This window comes from Elephas maximus, chromosome 17 (assembly GCF_024166365.1).
Source record: "Elephas maximus indicus isolate mEleMax1 chromosome 17, mEleMax1 primary haplotype, whole genome shotgun sequence".
NCBI lineage: Eukaryota > Metazoa > Chordata > Mammalia > Proboscidea > Elephantidae > Elephas > Elephas maximus.
In genome coordinates, this window is record NC_064835.1 from 34,020,310 (window position 1) to 34,041,560 (window position 21,251).

Sequence of the window (21,251 nt, forward strand, 5' to 3'; positions counted from 1 at the left end):
ATAAGGCCCTTTAAGACTTCCCTCTCTCTGGTGGAGGTCTTCCCCCTTTGGTGGTTTGAGGGTTACAAAAGAAGTCCTTTGTCCAGTTCACTTAAGAATTCTTTCCCGCCCTGTAGACCTATTTCAACTGCTCTTTTCCCCACTTCCAATTTAAATCATAAATTATCTGGTTCTGGATTTATATTTTAGATCTCTGGCTCCTGACCTGATTCAACTCAGGTCTCACACCACACTTTTTTTTTTTTTTTAATTGTGCTTTAAGTGAAAGTTTACAAATCAAGTCAGTCTCTCACACAAAAATTTATATACACCTTCCTATATACTCCTAGTTGCTCTCACCCTAATGAGACACCACACTCCTTCCCTCCACTCTCTATTTTCATGTCCATTCAGCCAAGTTCTGACCCCCTCTGCCCTCTCATCTCCCCTCTAGACAGGAGCTGCCCACATAGTCTCATGTGTCTACTTGATCCAAGAAGCTGACTCCTCACCAATATCATTTTCTATCCCATAAAGGGTTGGCTTTGGGAATGGTTCCTGTCTTGGGCTAACAGAAAGTCTGGGGACCATGACCTCCGGGGCCCTACTTGTCTCAGTTAGACCATTAAGTCTGATCTTTTTACAAGAATTTGAGGTCTGCATCCCACTGCTCTCCTGCTCCCTTAGAGGTTCTCTGTTGTCAAGCCACACTTTTTACACGGTGTTTAAACTCTTCTCATCCCACTTGCAGCACTAGAACCTACAATCAAACAAAGCCCTTCTCATTCTGGCCCTGTACCTTGGGTAAGGCAGAGGGGAACACACTGTGTACAGGCAGGGCCAACCAGGCCAGGGTAGCGAACACTTAGTGAGCACTTACCACATGCTGGAGCCCTCATGGCGCAGTGGTTAAGAGCTCTGGCTGCTAACCAAAAGGTCAGCAGTTCAAATCTACCAGGTGCTCCTCGGAAACCCTATGGGGCAGTTCTACTCTGTCCTGTAGGGTTGCTATGAGTCGGAATCAACTCTTCGGTAATGGGTTTGGGTGGTTTTTTTGTTTGTTTGTTTGTCTTATACGGTAGACACTGGTCTAACAATGAACACTTTTCAATTCCTTTAACTAATTTAATGCCAACAACAACCCTCACAACTCAGGATGCCTGTAGTAGTACAGAATAATAAATGAGTGTTCTACTCTGAGCAGCTGGTGAAGACCACGTGTCTAAGAGGTATGACATTAAAATTCGACAGTGACAAAATTAGACCATATATAATAAAAATAAAGGACTTCTATGATGTTCACTGCTTGAAATGACAAGTAAAGATTTTACATTTAACTGGTTTCTGGATGAAACAAGTAGTTTTAAAACTCAAAAGAAAAAAACACCAGAGTTAGTTCTAAGTGGTGAACAGGAACTAGCAGTGGAAATAAAAAAAAAAAGTTTTTTTTTTTTAAAGGACAAATCACAAAATTATACAAATGTCAGCACAAATTTTCCCTTTTGCTGAGAAGGGGAAGCCCAAATATTCCAACGCATAACTTTCTCAAGTTTAGAAAGAATAACAACAAATTATTAGCACTGCTGAGAAAAAAAAATGGAAGTGAACAGTTAGAGGTAACAACGCTGGCCAACGTTGCCTGTCGAGGTTTTCCACATGTCTTCACAGATAGCTAACTGTTCATTTGCGCGTCCCCTCAGCCCTGTAGGACAGCTAAGGCAGTGCTGCTCTACAGGTCACAGAGGAGGAAACTGCTTCCGGGGACTAAGGAACTCCTACATTCGCAGGCCCGGTCTGCCCCAGGACCCTCTGTTGTCAGGACACAGCGTCCATTTTACTGTTCCACTCTGACCCCACCCCAAGACCTACTGGAAACCCAGGAGTGAGGGTGGTGTAATGTGACTAAAAGAAAGTCTCTTTAATTCACTAGGAAGTAAAATACAAACAAAAAACAGCCACAATTTGAGTTAGCGAAAATATGCGTAAGGAACCAAGCGTTCCTGAGAAAGCAAATAAGCAGGGAAACCAGGCTTTCCTAAAGGCTTTCAACAAAAACACTGGATAAACCTTTGACAAGGTTCCAAACACAAATTTTTTTTTTAATTACGTCATTATGGGTTTGGAATATTTCTGTGTAAGCAGAGGCACGTAAGGGTGAAAGTAAAGAATGAAAAGTGATAAAAATGGGGTCCTCCAGGTACTTTCACAAAGGCCACTCACATTGTTTGCAATGAAACGTTCAAGATAGCAGATAAACTCTGCCAGATAATAAAATTTTATGTGGGGGGGCACAGAGGGGGTACCAGTAAAAACCTTCAGAAGCTCGATAAGTGAGCCATCAGAAGCTGACCAATTTAAGAGTCAGTTGCCCTTTTAAAATGATGAGGCTGGATTTGTTACAATCTAAAAAGTACCCTAAAGAAATTTTCCCAATGCGTTTCTGGCCAACATCAAGGAAGCTAATGCGTAACCCGAAAACCAGAAATGAACTGAACTAGGTTTTTTAAAAAACAAGCAGATTAGGCAACACGGGGGACAAAAGCAGGCTGGGGAGATGAGCGCGCTGGGCAGGTCTGAAATGGTCATTTCCGCCTTCTTGTCCCTCTCCATTTATTTGTCACTTCATCCCACCATTTCCAGTGCAGAAATCTTCACACCACGCAAGGACTCCACCTAGCTTCTTGTGCACAAAGGGCTTCAGCGGCAATTAACCAGGGGTCTCAATCAACCAGCACCCCTTTACGCTTCAAATAAGACATGCAAGCAAATCTTCACGTCAACTCACAAAATGAGGACTTTTTTTCTCCTAGTTCAGATAAAAAAATTTTTATGCACCAAAAAATAGACTGGTCTTCCCATTCCATTTGATACCTTGTTGGCAATGCATTAGAACCCCCTACCAGGCCCTTCAAAGGAACATTGCTCATTCACTTAAAGAAAGAAAAACCGAGGCTGGGGGGTCTGGGGCTGCTGATTGTCCTTGGGAGTTCAAAAGGAACCAGCACTCCGTATCAGTTCTAAAGAATTATAAACCCTGATGTTTGCCTTTTCCTTTTTGGTTGGTAAAATGCGAAGGCAATTTCAAAGAGAAACAACCAGAGAGTCCTCTGTTTTACTCTCACAAGATTTTAGGTGCGAATCTCAAAGCAGCAGAGGAAGAGCCGCCCTCCACGGTCACTGGTGATAGTAACATAGACGTTCATTAAGCAAATGCATCTGGATCAAGAAGCAGAACACCCCCAGCCCCTAGAGGAGTCATGGCGCCCTGTCCCACGCAGCCTGCAGGGCAGAGCAGCTCAGTCCAGCCAAGCTGACTCCAGGCTGGTGTGCAGTCTCTGGAAGACTGGGTCTCCTCCTATGTCTGACCTTCCAGGGGTTGCTGCTGAGATTCTGGGTTGTTTCCTAGGGACCCTCCTCCTTTATGAGGCCTGAACTATATAATTTCTATCTCCCCAGCAGCATAAGATGACAAACTCCACTCTGCTTTTCAGTGGCTTTGTTGCTTGATTTCTTGGCCTCTGGACCAGCACAGAGCTGGGTCAGCAAATGCCTTGAGCGGAAACCAGGGCTGGTTGTCAGGTTCTCTTCTCTGTACCTTCCTTGTCTCCAGGATCTTGGCCCCTTCCATGCTGGCTGCCTTAGCAGCCATGAACTAGTTTTTTTTTTTTTTTTTTAATCCCCCCAGACCCATGAGATTTCCTAAAGCTCTGCTGGCTTCTCTGCCTCTCAGCACCTCCCTGGCCACTTGGCAGCCTCTTTTCCTACCCCTAGAACCAGCAAACGCTCTAAGGAGAAAAGCAGGCGCAGAGCTGGGCTCGTTTCACTAACTGTCCCTTCTCTAGGACCTGGTCCCTCAAGACCTGGCTGCCTTGATAGAAAACTGAGGGCAATCCCAAAGGAGTGAGACCATGAAAAACTTTACTCCATTTACCTTACTACTGCGTTGCTCAAAAATTTGAGAACTTGTGGAAACCCGGTAATGGGTAACCCCAGTAACAAAAACACTGTCATATGGCATATTTGACATAATGTAATCAAGATATAACCAGAATCACTAAATATATCACTTCTTTATCATAGAACACAAAGCAATGGGAAAGCCTTAGAATATAAGACCTAACAACACTGTGTTGTTATTAAAATGTAATTCTGCTAATTTTGAAATTATATATATTAAATATTCTTTCACATGCATCACTTTCTACAAGTACTGTCTTAAAAACTGTTGGCACAACAGAAATTAAATCCATTTACTTAATTATTATGAAATAGACCTCCACAGATTATCAATCACACTTTGTACACGACTAAGCTGTTGAGCGCTCCAGAAACAGGAAGAACCGGGCTTTCTCTCATAATCTTTTGGGCTACAAGCCTGAAAGATGGATTTATATTTTATAGTGAGCATGGATTACTTCTCAAATAAACCTTTAAAATTCTGACAGTATAGAACTATTTGGATAATAATTATTAAAATAATAAGTAAAATTTAAAATGATAAAAGTACATTACTATAAAAGAAATCAAAGCTACCCTCTGCTAGCCTGCCCCACTTTCCAGATGCACCTACCTACTGTTGAGTTTTAGTGTGTGTCCTTCTAGACACAGCTCTATGACATACAAACCTAGCACACAAAACAAGCTCTTTTAACACACACATATGCTTAGGCACAAATCGAATCATACTTTATATATGGTTACATGGCTTATTTTTTTTAAGCTAATATACTGTGGGCATCTTTTCAGATTGGTTCATAGAGATTTACCTCATTGTTTTTAACAGCTAATGGATGTGCCAATAGTTTACTTATATATTCCCCTACTGATAGACCTTTTCTTTTACCAAGAATACCCTAATAAAAAAAGACTTAAGTTACAGATAAATGTGGAAAGACAACTATATATTCATACATCAAGAAATGTCCTAGGCACAGACTGAAGAAACCTTGAGAGTATAGCCCCTGGACACCCTACCCGGTCAGTAACGAGGTCACTCCTGAGACTCACCCTTCAGCCAAAGATTGAACAGGCCCATGCAAAAAAACAAGACTAAAGGGGTGCACCAGCCCCTAAAGGGGCAGGGACTGGAAGGCAGGAGGGTACAGGAACCCTGGGTAGAGAAGGGAGAGTGTTAACCAATGTCACACAACAACATGTGTACTGACTGTTTGATGAGAAACTAGTTCGTTCTATAAATCTTCATCTAAAGTTCAATTAAGACAAATAAAATATGGAGATGATCCTAAAAAAAAAATGTCTTTGGGAATACGGTACTCACCAAAATGTTAACCATGGTGATCTCTAAAAAATTGAATTTGAATAATTTTTACTTTACTTCTTTATAGCTTTTGATATTTTCTGAATACTTTTTAATAGTGTCATTTTAAAATACAAAACCTATTTTCATTTTGAAAAGACATTAAATTATAATTATTTCAATAAATTAATCCTAATCTTCTAAGAGTTAGCTGAGTGTAGACAGGAGAGGGGGGTTCAGGAAGAGACAACCAAATTGAAAGGGTACAAATGAAGACACATTCCTTCCCACTTACTGAGTACAGCACTATACTAAACTATAAGAAGGACACACCCTACTCCAGGCAGCTACAAGAGTCAAACAACATACATGCCTTTATTGGCTGAGATTCTGAAGTCCATCTTATAATCAATCACCCTCTTATACACTTTCTTACTGCCACCTATGCCATGTCATAACCACTGCTGGAGAAAATCTTATGTAAGTATTGGCCAGTCCTCCTTTAAATTCAGGGTCACAGATCTCAAATGAGCATGTAACACTGACTACCAAGCCTATTATACTTTTGTATTATACTCAGGTTCTTCTCTCCAAAAAGGATGTTCCTGGTCTTCTCCTTTCTCCTCAGGCTTCTGCTTCACCACCCTGACCCACAGATGTTGATATCCTGACTCACATTCCATTGAGAATACAAAGCCAACCAGGCAGATATTTCCTCAAATTCCCCTCACCCCTCCTTATCCACTCTCTGCCTCCCTCCCTATGACAAGGGAAGAAACGTCCCCAATTTGATCAAAGACCAACTGCTCCATGTTCTCTCAAGGGCTTCATCTCTCTCTATAGGGACCTTCACATCAGCAAACAAGTATGCGCTAGTACCTCCTATCTTTATTAAAAGAAAAGTGTGTAGTTCTCTAGATGTATATTTCAATTTGAAGTTTCCATTAAACAAAAATTTCCCTTGAACCCACTTTCCTGACCACCTACCACCCTATGTCATACACAAAACTAAAACAGCTGTTTAGTCTACCTCCACACTCCCTCCTTCACCCATCCCCAACAAGCTTCAATACCTGCCACTCTCCTAAGGCTGTATGCTTACATTCACCACCAAATCCAGCAGTCACTCCACTGTTCTCATCCTACTCAACCTCTCCACAACATTCACAACCTCCTCAAAACTCTTTCTTCTCCTGATTTCTTAACACCGCCCTTTGTTGGTTGTCCTCTCACCCTGGCTGTTTCCTGGACTGCTTCTTGGGCTTGGCCTCAAAAGGTTAAATTGCCAGGGCTCTCTCTGGGCCTCCTTCTCTTTTTTAGCTAGAGTCTAGACTTTAGGACTTATGCAATACCTGTCTTCTCTGCCTGGAATGCTTTTCACCAACATTTTTGAATGGCAGAAAAAACCCAGCTGCCGTAGAGTCAGTTCCGACTCACGGTGACCCCTGTGTACAGAGCAGAACTGCTCCTCAAAGTTTGAATGCCTACCTCCTTCTCATTCTTCAGCTCTCAGGGTCAATGTCACCTCCTCAGCAGGCCTTCCTGATCACTGGCTCTTACGTTACTCTCCTTTATGCTCAGCAAAGCACTGATCATCAATTGAGCTCTTTACGTATTTGTGCATTGTCTGATACCCCTCTGCTGGACTCCCAGAGAACCTTACCTGACTGCTTCGTGGTCATCCTTAGCACCTGGGGCCGAGCCAGTCACTGGCAGCTATCAACAACAGCTTCTAGAATGAACTTACAGTACAGTCTTCTCCTGCCTTCAGAGGAAAATTCGTTCCTTAACAAAACCCTCTTAGGATGAATTCTCATAAATAAAAAATGTACAACCATTCAAAATAATGGCACATGTACTGTTTCCACGGTTAAAAACTAAGTTTTATAAACGTTTAGTTAAAAACTAAGATATGAATGTTTATAACTGAACCCTTCAATGAACTGAAAGAAAAAAATACTATGAAAAAAAGTAAATTATGCATATGGTGGCACAGTGGTTAAAGTGCTCGACTACTAACCGAAAGACCAGTGGTTGGAACCCACCAGCTGTGCAGTTCGCTTCCATAAAGATTTACAGCCTGAGAAACACCATGGGGCAGTTCTACTATGTCCTACAGAGTTGTTGAGTTGAAACTGGCTCAGTGGCAACAGGCTTAGTTTTGATTTTGTGGTAATACTGTAAATTAGCAAATCAGAATATTCTGAGGACACTTGAATTCACACCAACTATAAAACTGCAAAGATGCCTGGAGCTCAGCTGCAGCTGCTCCCAAGGCACAAAAAAATGAAAATCAGTCCTTGTAAATGCAAAGAATACCTTATATGTCAAACAAGGTGTTAAAAAAAGTTTTTGAAAAGTCCAATTCTTATAACCCAAGGTATATACCTTGGTATACAGCTGTACTTTATAGTATACGAAATGCTTTCCTATCTACAACTTGTGCTGTTCCCATAACAACACTGTAAGATTAGCCCAGATGTTGTCATCCCCACTGACACAGAGGAGTCAAGCTCACAAGGGTAAAAAAGTAGCCTCAAGTTGACATGAGAAAGTCCGTGGTGGGCTGGCCTGGGACCAGAATGTACTTCTGTCATTAGCTAAGAGGACAGGCAGAGGTTCCGGGGTGATGACAACTGGTAGAAACCACACGTAGACAGTATTTCCTCCTGTGATGGGCCTGTGGTGAGTACTTAGGTAATATCTGGTACCTTAAAACAACCTTTAAACCATGCTTTCAGGGGACATCTAAGTCAATTGGCATAATAAAATCTATTAAGAAAACATTCTGCATCCCACTTTGAAGAGTGGCATCTGCGGTCTTAAACGCTAGCAAGCAGCCACCTAAGGTGCATCAATTGGTCTCAACCCACCTGGATCAAAGGAGAATGAGGACCACCAAGGACACAAGGCAATTATGAGCCCAAGAGAAAGAAAGGGCCACATGAACCAGAGACGACATCATCCTGAGACCAGAAGAACTAGATGGTGACCAGCCACAACTGATGACTGCCCTGACAGGGAACATAACAGAGAACGCCTGAGGGAGCAGGATAGCCGTGGGGTGCAGACCCCAAATTCTCATAAGATCAGACTTAATGGTATGACTGAGACTAGAAGGACCCCAGTGGTCATGGTCCCCAGACCTTCTGTTGGCCCAGGACAGGAACCATTTCCGAAGCCAATTCTTCAGACAGGGATTGGACTGGACAATGGGTTGAAGAGGGATGCTGGTGAGGAGGGAGATTCTTGGATCAGATGGACACTTGATACTATGTTGGCATCTCCTGCCTGAAGGGGAGATGAGAGGGTAGAGGGGCTAGAAGCTGGCGAAATGGACACACACGAAAAGAGAGAGTGGAGGGAGAGAGCGAGCTGTCTCATTAAGGGGAGAGTAATTGGGAGTATGTAGCAAGGTGTATATAAGTTTTTGTGTGAGAGACTGACCTGATTTGTAAACTTTCACTTAAAGCGCAATAAAAATTATTTAAAAAAAAAATGACCTTCAAGTAGCCTGCCATGGTGACGACCACGCCCCATTACAGCATTCCATTCCCGTCCTCTCCAGCGAACTCAGTATTTTAGTTTGTCCTAAACATATTTTCCTACTGCACACAGGCTATGCTTGCCAACTGACATGAATTTTAGTTTTTTTTCTTTCATAATTGGTATTTTATGGGTTGTTTTAAGAATCAGTACAGACATTATGAACAATCTGTACGCAATTCTTAATGTACATACCAAAAATCTAAAAACCCATGTGTAGTTATAATTCTTTTCTAAATTCCAGCTTTGAATTTGGAGGCAAATTTTCCTTAAGAGGATATCAAGTACCAATTATCTTCCATTGTCGATAAGCTGTTACATCATAAGTCCCACTAATTCACAGTTTAATGTCACACACACTACACACTCCAATGTTCGGCCTTTCTCAGCACATAACAAAGTTGCTGGGAAAACTGGATCACCACGACCAAGGACGTTACAAAGCGCACGGTACTGACAGAGAGAGCCATGACCAGGAAGCTGTTTTCTTTAGGAAACAATTCTACTGGAAAACAACACAGAAGTAATATTCAAGACATATAAATGCATGACTGCCACCCCAAATTGCCATTAATTATGCTTCATATTATAGGATATAACCACCCCCCCCAACCTATGGACTGTTGACACCCAAGAAGGTCAAAGCCTCCCACAGTTCAACATCCACTACTTTCTGGTTTTATCAAAAAATAACCAGCAAATGATTTCACCTCTTAAAAAAAGCATTTACACTTAAAATATGGAATGAGGTAGTATATCCTTCTTCTCAAAAATACTTCTAGCGGTACTAAAAAACTTGTATTTACAAAACAGCTGATAAAAATACTCCTCTGGATTGTACAAGAGGGCAAGACAGAGATGACTGATAAGACACGGTAGACGAACACTGATCAGACTTGACTTCTTTCTCTCCTATCCATCAGAGGCTGGACTCTCTTCCTCTGCAGTTTCTCCATTTTCTGCAGGGAAATCGTTAATTCCTTGGTTGGCCACTTCTGCGTGTTTTCCTTTTGCTCCCCTTTTCCCTTTTGTTTGCACTTTTTGTCTGAAGGTTTATGCTTTCCTGCTGCCTATTTTGGCTTCGTTTCCACTTTTGCAGGAGCAGGTTTAGTGGACAACCTCACGGATCCCTCTGAGGCTCCTCCTTCACCAGCCCCGGCCGAGAGGCCTTCCCTTTGCGCGTCCTGGCATCTTGGCTGCGCGGAGGACCCGTACTGGTGCCTGCGGGACGTGGCGGCCGAGAGCCTTCCCCAAGCTCAGCTGCCTCGCCACTGCCGCTCCCGCCGGTGCCAGAGCTCAAGATTGTTTTAGTTTGAGACAAGACTCCTGTTTCCAGTCACTGCAGGGTGAACTGCTAAAACAAGTCACTGGAGCGATATAAACCTTGCACACTAGTGGGAATGAATACTCCGTATGGTCCAGTCTGAACACACAGGTTGTTCACCTTTCTGTTAATTACGGAAATAGAGGGGTCAGAAACAAGCATTTCATTAACAAGATGGTAAACCCCGATAAATGATACGACATACTGAACACTTACCACAGGCTAGGAACAAACTGTTCCACAGCCTTTACAAGTACTATCTCATCTAATCTCTCAACAACCCTGAGGTAGTAAGTACTGCAGCTGAGAAAACTGAGACACAGAGTACAATGCATAATTAAAGTGGTATCAACATATAAAATGAATATGTAAAGAACTCTTACAACTCAGTAATAAAAAAACAACTCAATTAAAAAAACAGGCAAAAGATCCGAATAGACATTTGTCCAAGAAGATACACAAATGGCCAATAAGCACATGAAAAGATATTCAAAATCATTAGTCACTAAGGAAAGGCAGATCAAAACCACAATGAAATACCACTTTAAGCCCATTAGGACAGCTGTAATCAAAAAGACAAATAATAGCAAGTGTTGGCAAGGACATGGAGAAATTGGAACCTTCATACACAGCTGGTTGAAACATAAAATGGTACAGCCACTTTGGAAAAGTCTGGCAGGTCCTCAAAAGATTACCATGTGACCCAGCAATTCCACTCCTAGGGATATACCCAAAAGAAATGAAAACGTATGTACACACAGAAATCTGTACACAAATGTTCATAGCAGCATTATTCGTAATAGCCAAAACGTGGAAACAACCCAAATGTCCATCAACTGATAAATGGATAAATAAAATGTGGTATATCTGCACAATGGAATGTTATTCACCAAAAAAAAAGTAAGTACGGATACACGCTACAACGCGGGTGGACCTTGAAAGCACGATGCTAAGTGAAAGAAGCCAGTCACAAAGGACCACATACTGTATGACTCTATTTATACGAAATACCCAGAATAGGCAAATCTTTAGAGACAGAAAGTAGATTAATGGTTGCCAGGAGCTGGGAAGGGGGTGGGGGTTTGGAGGGTGACAGCTAAAAGGTGCTGGGTTTCTCTCTGGGGTAATAAAAATGATCTAAAATTGCCTGAGGTGATCATTGCACAACTTTGTGAATATACTAAAATTCATTAAATTGTGCGTGTTAAATGAGTGAACTGTATGGTAGGTAAAGCTATGAAAAAACAAAGAGTGGATATGGGACTTTAAATTGATGCAAACTCTAGGCAGCCATTTGGCATAAACAGAAAGAACCTTAAGAGAAATGAATTCCAGGGGGGTAACAGGGGAAAGTGGTATTTGGTAGTTGGGCCATATTATGCTATGGAGCGAATGTGACAGCATTTCTGGTGAAACCAGATTAAGTTCAGACCCAAGAGGACAGACGGCAGGTGCAGGGACCTGTAACTGAGAGAAAAGCCTCTGGCACTGGGGTCTATAAAAGACCTCAGGTGAAAGTTCGGGGATTTAAACTTCATTCATTGGCCTCCAGTCCCCAAAGTTCATGAACTGGTTTTATTAGAATTATCGAGGGCGAAGGGTGAAAACACAGATTCTAGGGTGGAAGCCCTGGAGATGATTCAGTCAATCAGGGGAGATGGAGGGGAACAGGAATCTGAAAGATTGCTGTAGTGAGTCATCAAAGAATATTGAGCACACATCCTTGTTTTCTGACTATATATAACGGATTTAACATAGATCCAAGCACGGTCTCTCCAGCTCCCTTTATGAACAGTAGCATTTATTTGCAAGACAAATGGCAGGGGAGCTACAATCTGAGGCGCTGGTACACCTGTGCACCTGAAGCTATCTGGCCTACTCGTCTAAAGCTCCTTTGTTGAGTTTAGCAATTGCAGTAACTAAGTAGGACACTTTCAGGTGGTATTCTGAAGCCCTGAAAGCCGTCCTCACAGTTGGTTCTGATTGGTAACTGTGACTCAACGATCACAAATACTGGGTAACATAAAGAGCCATAATTTTAAATAGTAAGCTATTTCCTAAATAAATTCAAGTTCTTTAAAATCGTTTACTGGGGAAAAAAAGACAGTAACTATTAAAATTGCTTGAAGGACAATTATTCTAGAGCAAAATTTTTATAATTTAACACTCTAGGTATAATACAAACAAAACGTGAAACCACCTGTTCATTCTACCTCAAAAAAAGAAATCAACTCCTGAAAAATGCAATGTTTTGTTCAAACGGACAGAAATACGAGGCTGACCCAGGACTTAAAAGCAAATTGGTATTGGTTTGAAGTGATTCCTTTTATATTCAATTCTCCGCTCCGACCCCCTGAGCAGGTTAACGTGGGCCTCGGCTATCGCTTCTTTTCAAATTCTTATTCCTGTCCCCCAGGCTCTTGTTTGCAAAGTTAAATGTGAAACACAGAGTGGCCAAAAATAAGGATGTGCTTAACAAGCTTGTGAGCCCAGAGAGATGAAATGTTAAACGTTATTGAGGCAGCTACTGCCCTCATGAAAACCCTGTCTTATTAGCTTATAATTAATACTCGTAATCTACTGAATTTCAACCTCCTCCATCTTAGTAAAACTCCCATAGATAGCCCAGCAGTCACTGGTCTAGTGATTAGAGTTATCTTCTACTAGCCAGGGTATTTCTTCAAGTGTTTTCTTGGTACAGAGTAGTAGGAAAATACTGACTTTGAAGGCAAGTAAAATTTCTTTATCTTGACAACAGGACTAAGACCAGCTGCATTTGCTAACGCACAGGCTCACTGTTGAGACAAAGTGGGATAAGGTCTGTTACAGCACAGTACACAGAGCACATTACAAACATTGACAATTATTTAAATTATGATCACAACAGGCTAAGTATTAGGTCACAAAGGCATTTTATCCCCCAAAATCTTATTTTCAATTAAAAGACAAGTTAATACATTTTCATTATTAAACAACTGATTTGAGAATAAATGCCTCCTAACCACAGGCATTTGGGTTTTCTTTAACTTCTCAACTCTCTCCACTAGAAGATACGTAGAATTCAACTTAAAATTGCTAGAATTTTAAAACTACGTGATTAGCATTTTCTTTCACATGGTGAGACAAAACATTAGCATCAGGTAGCTGTTTAGAATCTCAGCCATCCCTGCCCCTTGCAAATGCTTAAAGGGACCATTCCACTCAGGTGCAGCCTAAAACATGTTGGATTCATTTGCAAATCCAGTAAAGGAGCTAAATGAGACCACAAAATTAGGATCACTTAACAGGTGCAGCTCTTTATTTTAAATATCAGCATCATCATAGTCCATCTGATTGACAATGCACCCTACAGAAATTCAATGTTTCTTAACTAAAAAACTAATGGGACAGTAATAATTACAGCTACGGCAATGGGTTTTTATTGCCATTTACTGAGCACCTACCACAGTCCAGGCATTGTGAGATGGCCTTTACGGTCTCAATTAATTCTCACAACAACCAAGAATTAATATTTGTCCAAGGCTGTAAAGCTGATACATGAAATTTAAACCCAGATCTCTTTTACTGCAGAGCTTAAATGTTCTTTCCCTTCTCTGCATCCTAGGCAAAGCTGCCAAAATCCAAGCATGGTTTGGACCTGCTTCTGTCGCCTTGGTCTCACATCAGGTGATGCAATCACTAGGCTAGATTTAACCTTAAGGGAAACAGAGGAGGCTGTAATTTACCAAACCCACAAACAGCCTTAACTGAGCAAATAATAGAGAGTTGAGGTAACAAAAAAGCCACAGTGAAGTACCCACTGTAAAAATTCAAATAATAATTAAAAAACTACAATGATATTTGTTAAATGCTATTATGTGACCATCGTTGCTTTTAGGAACTGAAGAAGAGATAGGATGGAAGATTTTATTAAAAATACTCAGCAAATAGAAAAGTATAAATAACATATAATCACTGTTAGTCAAAAAAAAAAAACTACCTGTGTGCTGAAAACATAACATAAACCAAAAAAAACAAACCTGTTGGCCACTGAGTCTATTCCACTTCACAGCGACCCTATACAGCAGAGAAGAACTGCCCCATTAGGGTTTCCAAGGAGCAGCTTGTGGATTTGTGGATTCTAACTGCTGACCTTTTTGATTAGCACCCAATCTGTTAGCCACTGTGCCACCAGGGCTCCAAACAGAACATAGCACCAAGGAAACATTAATTGAATCAATTTGTATTGTGAAAATAAATTACACCAAATATTTTTCGTCTCATGGGCAGGCATTTCTCTCGCAGTGGAATTGCTGGGTTTTAGAGTGTGCATGGAGCCCTGGTGGCACAGTGGTTAAGAGCTCAGGCTGCTAACCAAAAGGTTGGCAGTTCAAATCCACCAAGCAGTCCTTGGAAACCCTATGTGGCAGTTCTACTCTGTCCTATAGGGTCACTGTGAGTCAGAATTGACTTGATGGCAATGGATTTGGTTTGGTTTTTATTAACAAAGTTGAACACCTTTTGATGGTTTATTAGCCTTTTGGGGTCCTCTTTTTCTGAAGTGCCTATGCAAGACTTTTGTCCATTATTCTATTAGTGCATGTAGTGTCTTGTCTAAAAAAACCTTCTCTATAATAGGGTCATAAATACATTCTCTTACATTAACTTCGAAAAGCCTTATTGTTTTGCCTTTCACATTTAGGTTTTAATCCACCTGAAAATGATTTTGTGTACGATGTGAGGCAGGGGGCCGATTAAACTTTTTTTCTATATGGATGGCCAATTAGCCCAGCAGTATTTAATAGAAAGTCCCTCCCTTCCTGTTGCTCTGCCATGGCGCCTATGCCATAAACCAAGTGCCTGAATACGTGTGAAGCTGCTTCTGACGTGTTGCTCTGATCTATTAGTCTGTCCCAGTGCCAATATCACACTGTCTAAATTACTATAGCTGTCCTCATAGGGTCACTGAATCAGAATCGACTTGACAGCAATGGGTTTGGTTTTGGTTTATTAATAATTAAGACTAATTAAATGATTTGATAAGGAAGATAAGGCTTACGGAAGTTAAGCAACTTGCCCAAGATCACAGTTAGTAAGCAGTTGAGCTATGAATCTAGTAGGCTCCTTTGACCCCAGAGTCCATGGCATTAAATGCTATACCATTTCTCAAACCACACAGAGCAGTAAAAGGAAATGCATCTACAAAGGTAGGTTATGGCAAAGCTGTCAAAGTTTTCAAATACAGAAGTAAAAAGAACGTGGATTTTATCTGTAGGCTGTGATGCTCCAACTGTGTTTAAAAGGATAGTTGTCCCATGAGTTAATCCAAAGTGTTCCACCCTTAGAGTCAAACTATTGTGGCCCTTACCTAAATCATTGGAGAAAAAATAAAATTGTGAGCTTCTTTTCTTAGTTTCAAGTTTCTCATAGAAATATTTCTTAATCTTTGAAAAATGGTAAATTATTTAAAAATTAATAAGTAGCAGATCTAGCTTGGGGAAATTCAGCTGATTATGCTTAGCTCAACTTCTACGTGCTCACAGATGTCATTTTATTATTTAGGTTTAAATGATTAATTGAATATATTAATTCAATAACAGTCAATTATCTGGAAGTGGTTTTCAGATTAAGTCTATTCTTCAAAAGAATAATAGTGCTTTTGTGAGAGCTATCCTCAGCACTAGAAAAATCAGACACATCTACACATTACAAGTATCTATTAGTTGAAACTATACAACTATATATCAAGTATAGTTTGGTATATAGAAACCAAAAGATAATACATTATATTATGTCTTACCAACCCTACCCTTATCAGACTAAGTCTAAGGCAGGGGTATTCAACAGACATATCATGCAAGCCACAAATACAAGCCATTTATGTAATATTAAATTTCTAGTAGCCACAGTTTTAAAAAGTAGAAACATACAAATTAAATGTAATATTGTATTTTATTTAACCCAGTACACCCATTCCTTACTTATCAACATGGTTAGGTTCCAAAAACCAGGTCATTATGCAAAAATTGGCATTATGTGAAAATGGAGGATAATCACATCAGATCACAAAATGAAGGATGACTCTACTGTTACATACTGCCAAATTACATCATTACATAAATGACAAATTACATCACTACATAACTGCCAAACCACTGAGAATCATGGCTGAGTCAAGGTGACACATAACCTTCACCATCACAGCCAGAGCATTTGTTACTGCCAGACATACACTGTTAATGCACAAAATAGACAATAGATTTTTTTACTCTCATGGTAAGTGCAAAATGTCAGATAACGAGATAGTCGATAAGAAGCAGGTGTGTATCTACTATCATTTCAATATACAGGCAATATTTTTTAAATTGAGGTATTTTACGTTCTTTTTTATACTTAATCTCAAAATCTAATGTGTATCTTACACTTTCAGCATTAGCCACATATCAAGAGCTCAGCAGCCACATGTGGCTAATGGCTACCATACTGGACAGTGCAGATATAAGGGACTGCTCTTCTAAAGATCATCGCAGGGAAGAGGCAGAGCTCAAGGTTGTAGATTCCAACATCTGAGTCAGAGGGTGAAAGTGACAGGCATAGGCTAAGAAAGGTAGTATTTAGCTCCAATATCTAGTGTTTGAAATAAATGAGTTCAACTAAGAAAGGAATGACAAACAATAGTAACTGTTAGCAATCTATACGTTTCAGTTCTTAAATTATTGTGCAGTATCGATTTTATAATGATTATTTTCACATTTTAGTTAGACTTGTTTTCCCTGTGATTTGGGATTGATTATCTCTAACTTCCCTCCTCCCTATTTCCTCACCCCTCAGTTCCCTAAACTGACGATTTCAAAGTTATCAAAAAAGAACTTCCTGGTGCCTTCCGCAACTTGAACAAATTTTAAATCTACACATGTATGGGCAATGGGAAGCCACTGAAGAATTCTGGAGAGGGAACTGAAATAATGTTTTAGGACTAATAGTGCGGTATCCATGTCAAAGAAGGGGCTGTAGGAAATAAACTGGAGAGGCTCCAGTTCAGACTGTTCCAGACAAGTCTTGAAATAGGGCTGTAGCAGTGAGAATAAAAAAGATAGAGGCTAGATACACTGTAGCAGTAGTCCAAGGAAACCAAGTAAATGGTTTGATTCCAGAGTAAAGGAGAGGAAGGAGTCAACAGTGCCAACCAGAAGAATGACCAAAATAATAAAGTTTCTCCATCCTACCCCGAGAAGAATTCAAGCTGGGACCATTCTGAAAAGATTTGATTGTAGCCAACATTTTTTTTTTTTTAACATTTCCCTCTTCTTAACTCACTGACTTCCTAGATACCAAATTCTTGTTCACTAATCTAAGAAAGTACCTATGATAAATTTAAAAAGTAACCAATAGATGCTGCGGGTGAAAAACATACAAATTGCTAGACACGGTGGGGGTCTATACTTTTTTGTGGGGGGGGAGGGTGATATTTTAGTGGTAATAGATCAAAATACATCCACTTTCAAACTTAAAACAAACTGTGACTAAACAATTCAAACATTGCAATGACAGGATATTAAAGTTTATCATTTTTACCAAATGAAATTTTCCAGTTACCAAGTATTTATCCATGTGTAAAATATAAAATTATTAAGGAAACCAAAAACCATGCTCAGTAGTTCTCAACACTTTGACCAATTCAGAACCTTATCTCCATTAATTAGGTTATGCTTTTTAAAAGTAAAATGAATTAAAATATTAAAGTTATTTTAATTCAGAGGATTTCATGATGTGTCCTTGAGATAATGGGAGAAACCACTGGGAGCGGCAAATGATCAGTGAAGTCCACAGGTACACATATACATACAAAACCAGATTAAAAAAAAAAATGAAACCCGTTGCCGTCGAGTCGATTCCGACTCACAGCGACCCTACAGGACAGAGTAGAACTGCCCCATAGAGCTTCCAAGGAGCACCTGGTGGTTTTGAGCTGCTGACCTTTTGATTAGCAGCAGTAGCACTTAACCACTACACCACCAGGGTTTCCACATTATGATGCCAAGTATGTAAAAATGTTTTGTACAATATTTTCACCAAAAAAAATTTTTTTTCTATTTAAAAAAATGTTTTATACATAAACCAAAAACTAAACCCATTGTCATCAAGTCCACCCCCAACTCATGGCAACCCCATGTGTTACAGAGTACAACTTCTCCATTGGGTTTTCTTGGCTGTGATCTTTACGGAAGCAGATCTCCAGGCCTTTCTTCTGCGGTGCTGCTGGATGAGTTTGAACCACAATCTTTAGGTTAGTAGATGACAGCAAACCGTTTGCGTCACCCAGGAGACACAAACACACACAGAAAAAAACGTGAAACATACCAAAATATCAGCAGGAATTATTTAGATAATTGTACTTTAGGTGATTTTTACTTTAGATACTGCTTCTATGTTTTCTACAATGATAACGCATCATTTTTAAAACCGGGGGGGGGGGGAACCAATAAACTTAGGCAAGTGGAAACTGAGGCAGTGCCAATCTATTGAGAATTGTACTGCATTGGTATGCTACCATAATTTCTATGTAAAAAGCATTTCAGGGCCCTTGAGAACAGGAATCTTATCCACAATACAACTCAGTTACATTCAGATGTACAATATCAAAACAAAAAAACCAAACCCAGTGCCATCGAGTCGATTCCGACTCATAGCGACCCTATAGGACAGAGTAAAACTGCCCCGTAGAGTTTCCAAGGAGCGCCTGGCGGATCTGAACTGCCAACCCTTTGGTTAGCAGCCGTAGCACTTAACCACTACGCCTCCAGGGTTTCCATGTACAATACACACGTTGATATATGATGAACCATGCTACAAAGGGTTAAAAACACTAAAAATGGCTTCTTTGGAAACACAGAAATCCGTTAAGCACCCTAATGAAACAAATAACATGGCATGGCAAAGAGCGAATGCACCAAGCAAAAATGAGAGGAGTCACTAGGTGACTTCGTCCAAAATAAAAAAAACGTAAAAACACCTAATAAAGTTGCTTTCTAAACACGCCAGATTGAATAAGCGCTGCTTTAGACACTGCTTAGCCCCCAAGAAATCCTAATTTTTTTTAATTTATTTTCTCAATTTTAAAGTAATAAATAAGCATGGCTGATGAATGTATAAATAATTGTGGTGCTGGAGGGGGTTAGGCAGGAAAGTACAAAAAAGTACAGTATAATACCCTTCCTGTCTTCAAACGGCTTACAACAAATGTGGGATGATAACAAGAAGGAACAGAACAGGAAAAGAAGCCACAAAACAGTTCTAAGTGATTGTTTTTAATGAAGGTTAACTACCATTTTTAAAGGACATAACTTTCCAGGTGGAGACAGGCAAGATTTGAATAGGAATAAAGAACAGAATTAGGGACTCAGCACACATTCAGAACCACCCCACTTCGTGTGCTGATGTGTACACAGACACTGAATAAAAATCTATTGGTCCAGCTAACTGAATTCCAACTAACCGATGAAAATCCACCAAGCAAGTTTAAAGGCGTGCAAAGTTCACCTGCGGCGTGCTCATGTGCCTCCAGGGCAGTGAGTATTCAGTTTGATTTAGTAGAGGACTTAACACCTCACAGTGGACCAAACAATGTTTCATCAAAGTTGAGGATGGGCTGCGAGCGACCTGCCCTTCACCTCCGGGCCTTCAGCTGTGCGCTCTACACCGTGCACAGGTTGGCACAGGCACAGCCTCCCGATATCACCACCACCCCCCGTCCTCCGCCCTGTCCAAACCCGGGACACAGTGTTTACCAAGGCAAACCCCAAACGCACCACTTCCCACAACCCTTGCTCAGGGCTTGCCCGAGCCACCGCGAGGCCAATTGGTCAATAAAGAACGGGGAGGGACTAGCAATCGGGCAGGTGGGGGAGGCGCGGCCAGGCGAGGACAAAGCGGGGCGCCCACCTAACAGGGCCCGCCACCATGCCGGCCCCAGGCCCGGGGCGGCCGCCACGCCCGCGCCGCCCTCCTGGCGCGAGGCCGCTGCCGCAGGCCGGGCCGGCGGGACCAGAGCCGGCGGGACCAGGGCCCGCAGCACCCCGAGCGCCCGCCCAACCGCCGCGGCAGAGCGCGCAGGGCGCCCAACGGCGGTCCCGGCCCAACCAATGCGGGCAGGGGAGGAGAGGTGCGCGCGGTCGGGGGAGCGAGCGAGCGAGCGAGCCGCTCGGTGGTCGCAGGAGGAGGTTGGGTACGGGGAAGGCAGGAGCATGGAGGCGCCGAAGCCATTGCTGAACGCAGCGCCAGGAGGGGCTGCGCTAGGGCTTTGTGCCCCTGTCCCCTTGGAAGGCGCAGATGGTTTGACCCCCCACCCCAGTGAGGTGCCTTGTCCCAGCTCCGGCTGGACTGTACCATCGGGCGGTGCCGCCGGGATTTCTCTCCCCCACCACCACCATCAATTCCCCCCCACCCGGGTCCGCGGTCGGTTGGCCCCGGCCGGGCTCAGAAACGCGGAAAGAGCTGGCCGCCATTTTGGGTGGGACTAAGCAAAGACGAAACACCCTCCCAGTCGATGGGGTACGCTGGACCCTGGCTTATTCTGTCCCCTTAATCCTTTAGGTACTTACACGACGTTGGGTGAGGGGAGCTGGAAGATCAGCGGGTCCCTGGTCCTCTCTCCCTAGGGGTGATGGAAATCAACCCCCCCCCCGCCACCTCCAGGTGGTTCTTCCCGCCGCAGAGTGGGAGCAGCATAGAAGGCGGGGCTTTATTAGCATAATCTGCCTGGCAACCAGACCTAGACGTTACGTGATTGGCTGAACTCTGCAAACCCCGTGCCATGCCTACAGACTAGTAACGCTAGTGCGAAATGACAGGCCTAGATTTAAGAGTCATGACGAAGATCCCGAGACGCTTATTCAGTCGGCAGAGAAGCCAAAGGGAGCTTCACATAATAGCCCAATGACAGAAGGCCTCTTTATTTCGTACTCTGCTCTTTATTTAAGACCCAATCAAAGAGCAGGTCTCAGATGGCGCCCGCCTGCGTTTGTGCTCTAAGCCAATCAGAAAGCGCGGCTCTCCAGACTCGGGTCAGGACCCTCTAAGGGCCTGGACGCCGTAAAGGTGTAGAGGTGGGAAAACATCTCCCCGCGCCAGCGAGCCCGAAGGTAGCGAGGGTGGGCTTGTGGTTGG

At 42.0% G+C, this 21,251-nt stretch overlaps 1 protein-coding gene across 1 annotated transcript in view; it reads right to left on the bottom strand.

Annotated features, from left to right (window-relative positions):
* The window catches only part of PRDM10 (PR/SET domain 10), a 113,484-nt gene extending 92,670 nt beyond the window's left edge, over positions 1 to 20,814 (bottom strand). The window contains exon 1 of the mRNA XM_049856638.1: positions 20,687 to 20,814. The gene's annotated coding sequence lies outside the window, so the exon portion shown is untranslated. The remainder of the gene's footprint in view (positions 1 to 20,686) is intronic.
* Between the last annotated feature and the right edge of the window lie 437 nt (positions 20,815 to 21,251).